We start from the raw sequence: 12,061 nt of genomic DNA on the forward strand, positions 1-12,061 counted from the left end.
AGAGAGAGAGAGAGAGAGAGAAAGCCTTTTAATGGGATGATCTCATTCTAAGATTCAAATTCAATATATTTAGACTGGGTGACTGAATTTGATCTTGTGTGTGTGTCTCTCTGTCCATGTGTGTTTCCTTATGTGTACATATTTGTGATTGTATGGCTGTTATAGATTTTTTTGCTGATTTTTTTCATTTAACAAGTATAGTTGAGGGACCTTCAGCATGTTCAGCATTTTTTCAGCTATCCATTTTGCTTTTCCAATTTTTCTGTTTAAGTTATTACTATTGTGCTAAATCATACTATTTCTGCTATTTTATAAGATTTGTGCTAAATACAGTATTTCTGCCAAATATAGTATTTCTGATTAATTATAGTTTTTTCTACCAAATCATAGTACAGTATTTCTGCTTTTTATAGGATTTGTGCTAAAATATAGTATTTCTACTAAATGTAGTATTTATGCTTAATCATACTATTTTTGCTTTTTATAGGATTTTTGCATTATATAGTATTTCTGCTTTTTATAGGATTTGTGCTTAATATAGTATTTCTGCTAAATTATAGTATTTCTGCTTTTTATAGTATTTGTGCTAAAACATAGTATTTCTACTAAATGTAGTATTTATGCTTAATTATAGTATTTCTATATATTTCTGCCAGGTCCCCAGGCAGCCAATCCTCTGTGAGGACTTAGACATTCAAATTTTCAAATCAGGGTCTGCACGGTTTCCTAGCCAATCATATATGTGTCCTGAGGCATTCAAATTTGCATATTGGGGCCTTCATGGCTTCTAAGCCAGCCAATCATATCTGAGGGCTGAGGAATTCAAATCCACAAATCAGGGCCTGCACGGTGTAACGGTGGACCCAAGAAATACCAGCCGGAGCGACTTTGACAGTGCAGAACTTTTTATTAAGCTCGGGGTTGTACGTAGACACATATACTCCGCGCTCTCTTTCTCTGCTGTCACCTCCGTCTCCGTCTGTCACTGCCAACACATAAAGAGACACAATCACTGTCAGATCCCAGCACACCTGTTCACCCCGCCCCTGCGCCGCCCCGGGAGCTCACTGCGTCACGCCTCCTCTGCAGCTGGCCAAGGACCACACCCACGCCACACACGGCTTCCCAGGCAGCCAATCATATATGTGGCCTCAGCCATTCAAATTTGCATATTGGGGGAATTCGTGGCTTCTAAGTCAACAAGTCATCCATGTCATATATCTCTAAAATTTCACATTTTAATGATAAATTGTTAACACTGGAAGATTCCCCCATCTCTTCTGAACAAAACGGTGTAAGAATGACCGCTCTAGCCCCTACGGTTTGGAAATTATGGTCATTTGTTTGAGGGGAGTCCTCACTATGAGAAATAGGCTGCAATAATCCTGTGCCTCTCTGTGCTGCGTGTGTAAAAAGATGTATATATATATATGTGTGTTTGTATATATATATATATATATATATATATATATATATATGTATATATGTGTATATATGTGTATGTATATATATATATATATATATATATATATATATATATATGTATATATGTGTATATATGTGTATGTATATATATGTATATATATATATATATATATATATATATATATATATGTATATATATATATATATATGTGTATATATATATATATATATATATATATATTAGGGCTGAACGATATATCGCATTTGCGATAATATCGCGACATGATCAAGTGCAATTTTCTAACCGCAGAGGCTGCGATTATACTCTGGACATGTCCAAATTCATGGGCTGCATCCTCCTGAGGCCGCATTTGTAGACCGATTACGTCACAGCGACGCGCCGAAGGTTGTCCAAATTACTACCATATCCCAGAATTCATAGCGCGGCCCAGCCAAACTCCAGTTTCCAGCAATGGCGGCCGCTACTAAGTTTTAAAATTACTCATACTAATCTTTCTGGGTCACAAAATAAACTTTTAACATATTTTCAGGCGAGAAAGTAGTTGTGTAAACATCAAATATCTGCTCGGTTTATCAAGATATGTGCAAAAGTGCTTCGACGTTTTCAGAGGCGTCTGCTACCCACCAGCTCGACAGCTCGAGGGTTACTGATGCGGCCGAGAACGGCACAACTCCCGGCACATCATTTTCAGATCACCGCGGAGTTTCGCTGCTCGGGTTAAACGTAATATATAAGTCACTTAGACAACCTAAAAATGTTATTGTTGGGCTTTTTTCAGTGTTTTGTTTGTTCGTGAGTAAATCGGTTTGGCTGAGATTAAAGTTATTAGATTAGATAAAATAAAAGTTTATTAATCCCCCGGGTGGGTTCCTCCTTGGTTTTCACACAGCTGACTAAACGTCAAACAGAAAACTTATTAAACAGAAGTGTGAGACAGTCGAGAATTTACACCAGTGTCTGGTTATATTTTAGATAGCAAGAAGCAGACGGCCGAGTTTATTAAACTCCACCGAGACAGCGGTGACGCTAATCAGAAGGCTAGACCGTCCAATTTCACGCCTTTAAATTTTAAAGGCGTGTTTGTGTGTGTGTTTATATAATTGCTATTATGTTTGCACTTTATGTGTAATGTTACTGACTGCAGAGATCAGTAAGATGTGTGTATTTTTTATTTATTAGTTTTATTTATTTAATATTATTTTTTAATTGAATGACTGTCTAGTAGTTCACAGATGTCGAAAAACTGAGTGTGGTAAAGCCACTGATTTTTTTTATGTATATTTCTGCAATCTGCACATTGTACTGACTTTCATTTTAATGTTTACACCAGGGTTCCTTGTCAGCACTTTATGCTCAGATGTTTGTAAGCTAAAAATAAACTATTGTGTATGTTCAAATATACTGTTGTGATTGAAGAAGTTAAATAAAAATGTCAGTCATCAATTCATGCATCACCTCATGTCATCATAACAGAGGTCTGTCTTCCAGGAAAGAACAGTTTAAAATTAATGTAATATAGTATTGGCCATACTATATGATGTATTGCTTGTCTTTGTTTAATAATACAGAAGACAAAGACCTTAAAAAATAATCGCATATCGCATCGCAATCGCAATATTGGGGCAAAAAATCGCAATTAGATTATTTTCCATAATCGTTCAGCCCTAATATATATATATATATATATATATATATATATATATATATATATATACTTTTTTTTTGTCTTTAAAACATCTTTGCAGACTGACTGTCCTGGACTGGTTGGGTTTTTTTTTTCAGGTCTGGTGAACTCAGCTCTTTGGTGTTGGTGTTCAGGAGTAGAGCCTTCTAATAATATTTATTCAACTTATAGAATTAAAGTTCTGCGAGTATTTTCTTTAGCAAATAAATATTGTATAGAATATTTAAAATCACCTACATTTTTGATGTTTACAATGCCCATTGTGTGTAATACTGGAATTTCCTACTACTGTGAACGCCTCATCTTTTACCTGACTGCCGGACATCCGCTTTTCCGCACACTTCGTTGAGTCCGCTCTGGGTGAGTGCCGCTGCTCTGCTTCTCTTCTTTTCTCCTAAATGTTTATACTCTGTTTGTGCAATTTAACGAGTTCTTTTAGTGATTTATAAAGCCAACCGAGGTATAACTCATATTAGAGTAACACAGTGGTTGATTTTTCCTAGTGAAACTTTGTCATTTTTGTATGTAAAAGGAGTGTGATGAGCTAACAACCCGATGCTAATGCCTAGCGCTCCTTTGAGCCCAGTGTGAAATGAAAATTTGACTGTGAACCACGGTTATCGTGTTGTTTTATTAATTACATTTGGTGTGTTTGTCAGTCTGTTACATAAGGTGCAGTTAGTTCTCTTCACAAATCAGTTGGTTAAAACAGCCTCATTCTTTATGCTGTAAAGTTTTTAACCAACCGCCATCTTAGATTCAGTGTCAGCTGTCGGCAAGATCAAAGGAGCCATTTTACCGCCTCTGACCGAACACGGGAGAAAAAGAGTCGCGTGTGTGCAGGTCTTGTGGGTTAATTAAGACAAAGGAGGGGGGGGGGGGGGGAACTGAGGATTAATCATAGGCTATGTCCCCACATACACCGGTATTTTTGAAAACGGAGATTTTCCGTTTCCGTTTTAAAAAACGATCCCGTCCACACATAAATGCAGAAATGAAGGAGAACACTGCTAGGAACATGCCAAAGCAGCAGGTGGCGCTATATTCTTAACCGTGTAGAAATGTTGGCCAATCAGAAGTCTAGAAACCTCGGTGGGAAATGGCAAACAAAGATGGGGCATAGAAGCAGAACCGAGTCATATGTGTGGAGGGACAGTAACTGTGTGTGTAAGCATTTAAACACTGCAGAGAGAACAATTAACAGTAACAGTATTGTAGAAATGCATTTCACCGAAACAATAACGTGGCGCACAGTGTGACGTCAAAAAAGGCGCTGCGTTTTCTCCGTTTCCATGTCCACACATAAATGCAAAAATGGAGTTTTCAAAAGATATCCTGGCAAGCGTTTTTAGAAATCTCCGTTTTCAGTGACCGCAAACGCATAGAAAAATCTCCATTTTCAAAAGTACCTGTGTACGTGTGGACATAGCCCAAGAATAATAAGAACTCCTAATATGTAGACTTTAATTTTTAAGAACTGTTTAACAAAGGCTTGTTTGTGCCAACCTAAATCTGCTGCACAGTTTAAATTCTCACTTTGTGGAAAATTAATGAAACAAACAACAGCCCACCTTCACATAAATAAAATATGGCAGTATATTATTATTAGTATGGTACATAGATATTTATTTTAAAAATACAGTATATTTACTATGATACTATGTGCAGTTAATAATATTTTAGGAAGTAGAATTTGAATGCAGACCACCTCAAATATTAAAGCCTTAAAAATATATCGTGCAGTTTTTCATGTATGAGTGTTTTGCAATCTTAACTGAGAGGTAGACCAAAGAAAACAGAGGAGAGTTGTTGTTTGTATTCCAGCTGTAGTAAACAAAGAAGTTTAGTGAATCTTTTTGACAACAGAGAGTGATGCAGTATTGATGCTAATTTGAGTTTTCTGATCCTGTATTTTTGCTCTTTGTCTTTTGTTACACAGAGTGAAATAGAAGCTTGGTTTTGCCTTTGCTGGTAAGTAAACAGTGATTGTAACTGAAGCAATATGAAACTGGGATTGTGTAACATGTTTAGCAATTTACATACAATAGTTTGGCTTTTTGTGATATCTTGCCATTTGCTCATGGGCAAAAACACATTTAGGTTTTATAAGCAGTAAGCCTCCCCACTAGACCTGTGAGTGTCCCTAAAAATGTCCCTGAAGTTTAATAGGCCATTTATGTCTAATTTTAATTTTAAAGGCTTATCAAAGCGTTTCTGTAGTAATTATTGTTTTTATTACACATGTTAAGGCCATTTGAGACTCTGCAATTAAATTTTGCCCTCTTTAGACTAAAGTGAGTTCATTTTGTCTGAGGTACAGTGCTGGGAAAAGTCTTTCTTCCTTGCAGATTTATTTTGTTCATGCTTTTTTGTCACATGTTTCAAATCATCTAACAGGGATGATATGAATAAATACAAAAAAGCATTTAAACATTTAAGCAATAATAAAAGACTAAGAGAACCAGAGTTGTGAGTAGGCAATGTTGTGTATGTTAAAGCCTGTGTGTAATTTATGTACACTAAGTTTAAATTAGTTTCTTAATAATTTGCTCGATACAATGTGTTTGAAAATTTTATACAAAAGGGAAATATTGCAAAATACAAAAAGATTCCTGCCAACAGGTACAATGGAAGGACTCTTTATTATAATTTTTGTAATTGCAAAAATGGTGTGCCACTGTTGTTACTATGACATGTCAAAATTTACATGTATTTTAGGATTTACATATTCAGATCAGAACTAAAACCTGATGAGGTTTTCCGTTGATTCTAACAGTTGTGGTTTTTCCACACTTTATTAAGCACTGACTTGTGATAGAAAATGATGGAGCTAAAAAGCCATAATCTGTACCAACAAATATTGGTGCCTCTTCTTTGCACTTCTGTAGTATGCATGCCTTTATTACACATGTTATCACCATGTGAGACTCTGTAACTGAAGTTTGTCCTCTTCAGACTACAGTGAGTTCATAAAGGCTTGAAGAAATTGAGGATTTTACTAGTTATTTCATGTCACAGTAAATTGGATTGTGTGCGAAGAGGTTCAACAGTGTAAGTCATTAAACAGTGATCTGATGTGTTGTTTCCTTTCTCTAGGATACTGATCTGATCGTCGCAAGTCTGGTAAGTATAGGTTTTGTCTGCAGTACAGTGCTGAGAAAGGTCTTTCTTCTTTGCAGATTTATTTTGTTTATGCTTTTTTCACGTTTCAAATCATCTAACAAGGATGACCTGGATAAATACAAAAAGCAGTTTTAAAGTGATGATTTCATTTTTGAACCAGAACAACCTGGTCTAATGTAAAAACATGTTGGTCTCTAATACCCAGCTGTGGATGCCCTGATAGCAACAATTACCATCAAGCATTTACAGTAACTGGTAATGACTGGTTTACATCACTGGTTGATTTTGGTCCACTACAATTTCAGAATTGTCTTAATTAGATCCAAACAGGGCAGGCAAGAAAAGAAAAAAGTCGTAATTAAGGCCCAATATAGGGTTTTCAAGTCATACCACGTATCTTAATTTCATTAAAGTCCAGACTGATTAGTTTATACCAAGTGTTTTGTTTCATTCATTCAATTGGACTTGCTTGTGTGCTTCAGATCCTAAGTGTGATTAAACTTAAGCCCAGGACCTGATGAGTTGATGGTCCTGAAGTAGTAAAGGAACTCTGGGACATCACAGTAACAGCACCATGTTTGACTTTAATGCTGGTATTTTTCTCTCACTATAGATGATTCAGTTTAGTGCAGTTCGTCAGCACAGCTGTTGGTTATCATCGAGATATTATTAGGCAACTTGTTTTTGCCTGTTCAGCTACAATATCTGGGAGGGTTTTTGTTTTCTGGGGTCTCCAAATCCTTAGAAATCTATTTGTAAACTTTTACAGAACTATATGTGTTTGTTTCACATTAGAGCAGCTCACGACTGGCAGTTTAGGGACGATTAAATATTCACATAGGGCAGGGGTCTCAAACTCCACTCTTCAAGGGCCGGTGTCCTGAAGCTTTTCCACGTGTCCCTGTTACAAAACACCTGAATAACATTTGTAGGTCATTAGTGAGAGTATAGAATTTGACTGTGTGCTGAAGTGGCATCCCCTAAGACTACTCAAATTTAAGTAATTAAGTGTTTGGAAAAATGTACTTCTAAAAGTACTTTCATTGCATCATGTTCATTCACTCATGAGCTGCTATAACATGAATCAAATGGCTGAATTACCACCTCAGCATGCAGTCAGGTTCTGTAGAGTTTTGCTAATGACCTACTAATGTTATTCAGGTGTGTTGCAACAGGGACACATAGAAAAGTTTCTGGACACCAGGCCTTAAGGACCAGAGTTTGAGACCACTGGTGGTAGGGCATTGTGGATTTCAAAAGCTTCTTCCCTTAAATCACTGCCTAGAAACTGCTTTTTGTAATTTGTCATAATGACTTGCAAAGTATAGGTGGGATGAAAACATAAACATAAGACATTTTATAGTGGCCTGATATTTTTATCAAGGCTGTTTTTTTGAAAATAATCCTGGCTTAATTTACAAAAGATGAACTGTCTGAAAGTCATGTTTGTTTGTTTAAGAAATGTGGGAATGTCCAGCAAAGATCTTACATGCAACAGCTCAGATACAGCACTCACTTCTGTTCTTTTTATCATGAAATGATCTACAAAGAAATTACCATCATACTAAATTTTGCTAATTAGGCCTTAATATCAGCTATGATAAGTTTATCATAGATTTAGTGTAGTGCTTATTGCTGTGTATCAAACATGCCCCAAATGTGACTGAAATATGTAGAAACTGCTGTGTAGAAACTAGCTGTCTCCAAATTTCTCATTTTGCCAAAATACATACAGAGTGGCTTGAAACTGTCTGCTCTAACCTCAGTGTGTTGGTTTTGTTGGACCATATAATATTTACAGTAAGTTACTGTAGCAGCACGTCTTGGTGTAAGTTTATAGTGTGTTTTTTTTTTTAATTGTGTTAATAGAATTTGAATGCAGGCCACCTCAAATGTCAAAGCCTACAAACATTCCATACAAGCTATCATTTGTGATTGTTGCCTACTTTTAAATTGTGACATCACCATTTGATAAAGTGTGTAGTAGTAGGTGAAGCAAATCATTGGTTACGATCTCTACTCTCTTATGTAACTGAACCTAAATTTTGGAGCATTACATGACTCAGAAACTTGTGTGGCTTATTGCAAATGGATAAAACTACATATTACCTTTTATGAAGATGATCATCTTTATTAGGGTGCGGAAAAAGAAAACAGAGGAGAGTTGTTGCTGTCTAATGCTGATTGGAGTTGTCTGAGCCTGTATTTTTGTTCTTTGTCTTTTGTTACACAGAGTGAACAGCTCTTTGGCTTTGCCTTTGCTGGTAAGTAGACAGTAATGGTAATGTTTAGTAATTTACTTACAGTAGTTTGGCTATTTGTGTTATCTTGCCATTCACTCATGGGCAAAGACAAATAGTCAGGATTTAGAATCTGTAGCAGCAAAGCCCCCACACAGGACCACTGACTGCCCCAGAAAATGTCAATGAAGTTTAATAGCCCATTAATGTCTGATTTTAATTTTTGATGGCTTATCAAGTCCAAACATAGTTAAATGTCAGAGACATCTTTATGCAGTTGTTTGATTTCTCCTTATGTTTGTGGATTTAAGTGTGAGTATAGGTGGTACCTTAAACACTTAAGAGCACCACAGCTATCGATTTTTATTGTCTCTCTCATTCCACTTATGAATTAGCATGAAGTCAAAACGCTAGAAGTATTTTTCCTGAGTGACTGGCCTGAGTGCAGTTCACACTGCAGGCGAAAGCGCATCAAATCAGATTTTTTTGTCATGTTGGTATCAGTGATGGTATCATGGTATGACAGTGTGAACGGCACAAATCCGATATTTTAGAAAGCGACTGCTGTTTGAATTTCAATTGTCTTAATTAAGGTCCAAAATAGTGTTTTGAAATCATTTCACAGCTCTTGCTGATCATCAAGATGTTTTTAGGCAAATGTGAGAAGGTTTGTGTTCTTTTTGGCCAGTCAATAAATAATTTTGAGTTTAATGGATATAAAGTATTTAAAGCAGGAGGCCTGAAACTCTGCTGTAACCTCAGTGTGCGGGTTTATTTGGACCATATAATATTTACAGTAAGTTACTGTAGCAGCACGTCTTGGTTTGAGTTTATAGACTTAGTTTATTGTTTTAATAGAACGTAAAAATGTCCTTATAACAGTTCCACCATCATTTGTTAAACATTGTCATTCTGTTCACTCCAATAATTTACTGTAGAAGTCTTTAGTATTTAAAGCCCTACATGTACTGTATTTTTGAAATTATAAGGCATAACGTCAATAAACAATTCTGTTTTTAAGGCAGATTAAGCCAAACAAACAGTCAGATAAGTCAAACTTTATTCAAGTCATTCACAACAACTCTCAACACTGTTCAGTTGTAACACATAAAATACAGACCAATACACTCACTTTTTCAGTTCATTCCTCATCTACAAATCCATCAAACTCTTCATGGGTTGATCAGGTTGAAATCTGCTTCATAAGCATGTCTCTTAGCACGTGCCAGGTCCTTGTACACACACCATAATGTTATGTTGAAGCACCGTACAAATTACTCTACGAGGGTCCTGACTATGGTAGCCATAATGCTCTGACAATACATCAAGCAGCGCAGCTTTGTAGCTTACCAAAGTATTACTAAAATATTTGACAGAATTTTGAGCGCTGTGTACCACAGAAATCCCGTTCTAGGTCAGTAAGCATAACCAGAATCGATACACTAGGCACATTGTATGTTTTTGAGAAAATGACAGGGTTTTAGGTGTGCCATATAGTCTGAAGAATATGGTAAATCCAAGCATGTTGGAAATATGACTAATTCCATGCCTTTTGTGTCTTACAGGTGACCTGCTGCAGAAGATCCTCTCTCTCTATCATTATAAGCAATTCTGTCTATCCTATCACTCTCCCAACTCTATCTAATTTGAAAGCCATTCCATCTTGTATCCCTCTATCTCTACTGCTCTATCTAATTTGAGAATCCAAGTTTTGAGAATCCTTTCAGAATCCAATTTTCAGAAATCCAAGTTACCAGAACTTGATCTATCTGTTACAGAATTCTGAGAGATCTCTGCTCTCACTGCTCTTTCTTTCCTGTCATTAAGCTCTCTCACATTCAGTCATTTTGCTGGAAATTACAAGTTGAATATACAGTAGTAGAATTACAGTACAGTGGAACTTATAGTAGAAACTACTTACACAGCCCTACATTTGTCATTTTAATTTTGCATTACACTTTGGAATTAACACTTCTAGTTTGGCTTACTTTGATCAATTGTATAAAATATCACCTCTTTATAAGTTTACTTGTAATAAGATAATCTGGTTATTTTGTAATACATACATTCAGATAAATAATAAATTAGATCCAGTCTGTTAGTCTGTTTCATTGGCTATAACATTTGACTGCAAGTTTATAGTACTATTATTTAAGGACAAACCCATTTTGTCACTCAGTGTAAGTATTCAGTTAGTATTGTCATCGAGAAGTGCCTGAGGACCCAGACTTCCTGTTTCCTGACTGCTGCAGAAAATCCAGCTGAAGAATCCTCATCACCTGTCATCTTATCACCACACCACCACAGCTCCATATATTTGATTTCAATTTTAGATATCTGAAAGATTTACATAAACTCCCCTAAGAGCTAAGACTTTTATTATAGCCTGTTGATTGTTGAGATTTATTCTGCATATCATTTTATAGAAGTTGTAATTATTTACCAGTCTGGTTAAAAAAAATATAAGTAAAATTATACAGTTTCTAAGAGCTACAATAAAACGGACCAAATTGTTTCCAGAGAACTTTGAATTTCCTTTATTTTGAATTTGGAGTACAAATCAGCTTTTTAACATCTATTCATATATTCATAAAAACATTTTACAGTATAATAGTACATTTCTCAGATTTAACAGTAACTTGAGGAGTTGTACGTTTTTCTGTGTTTCAAGGTTCAGTTTTGTTTATATTTGTGTATAACCACATATAAGCTCCAGATTGTACTTCAGCAAAATGCCAAGAAAAGGTCAAAGGTCAAAGTCCCTAAAGCTTAGATGGCAAAAGCAGAAAGAACAGGTGAATGTTTCTCAGAGCAGTGAGCAGGTAAAGGTGTGTGTTTCAGCTTTTCCCAGCACAGAAGTGCAGAGCAGTGTTCAGACAGCCACAGTGTCTTATGCAGATGTGGTAAAGAAAGGTGTTCCCTCAGTGTCTGTCCCAGAGCCTGAAGTTATGCAGGTAATCCAGACTGAACCCCAGCTAACTGTACAAACACAGCATGATGGAGAGACAGCCAAAGTATCTTATGCAGATGTGGTAAAGAGAAGTGTTCCCTCAGTGTCTGTCCCAGAGCCTGAAGTTATGCAGCTAATCCAGACTGAACCCCAGCTAACTGTACACAAACAGCATGATGGACAAGCTCCAGGACAGTCTCATGTACAGGTTACAAACAGTGAAAGTCCACGAGTGAGTAGCGTCTGTGCTTCCCGAAGCCAGGCCGCTCCTAGGTATGGAAAGTACCGGAATCAGCAATGCATGGCTAACAGCTTGGTTTTCCTGTCATTCTTACATGAGGATGAATTTATTACCAGAGCAGATCTAAACCGTGTGTTGGACAAAGGCCATGCTGTCTATTCAGATGCCAGACTGAGGTTTGTGAACAGCGTGTTTCTAGCCTGCGATGAACTTCCCTCAGTTGTTACCAGCCGCAGACACGAGTATCAAGTCGACATGTCTCAGTTTGCTCATTACGGCACATTTGATGGTACAGATCACTTTCCGAGCCTTGAACAGGGACTACAGTGTTTGGCTTCAGACGTTCGCTATGCTTTGCTAGTCATGGGAGGAACAG

The 12,061-nt window shown here is 36.6% G+C and overlaps 1 long non-coding RNA gene across 1 annotated transcript; it reads left to right on the top strand.

The window, feature by feature from the left end:
* The first annotated feature begins 3,140 nt into the window (after positions 1 to 3,140).
* LOC147339432 (uncharacterized) lies at positions 3,141 to 11,382 on the top strand. The gene is made up of 5 exons (XR_015129305.1): positions 3,141 to 3,491; positions 5,071 to 5,102; positions 6,228 to 6,254; positions 8,488 to 8,518; positions 10,060 to 11,382. It is a non-coding gene; the product is annotated as an uncharacterized LOC147339432 (long non-coding RNA).
* Positions 11,383 to 12,061: the final 679 nt, after the last annotated feature.

Source organism: Aulonocara sp. 'chitande type north' Nkhata Bay, linkage group LG1 (genome assembly GCF_057382095.1).
Source record: "Aulonocara sp. 'chitande type north' Nkhata Bay isolate Kocher_YH1m ecotype deep benthic linkage group LG1, A_spYH_male_GT1.1, whole genome shotgun sequence".
Taxonomy (NCBI): domain Eukaryota; kingdom Metazoa; phylum Chordata; class Actinopteri; order Cichliformes; family Cichlidae; genus Aulonocara; species Aulonocara sp. 'chitande type north' Nkhata Bay.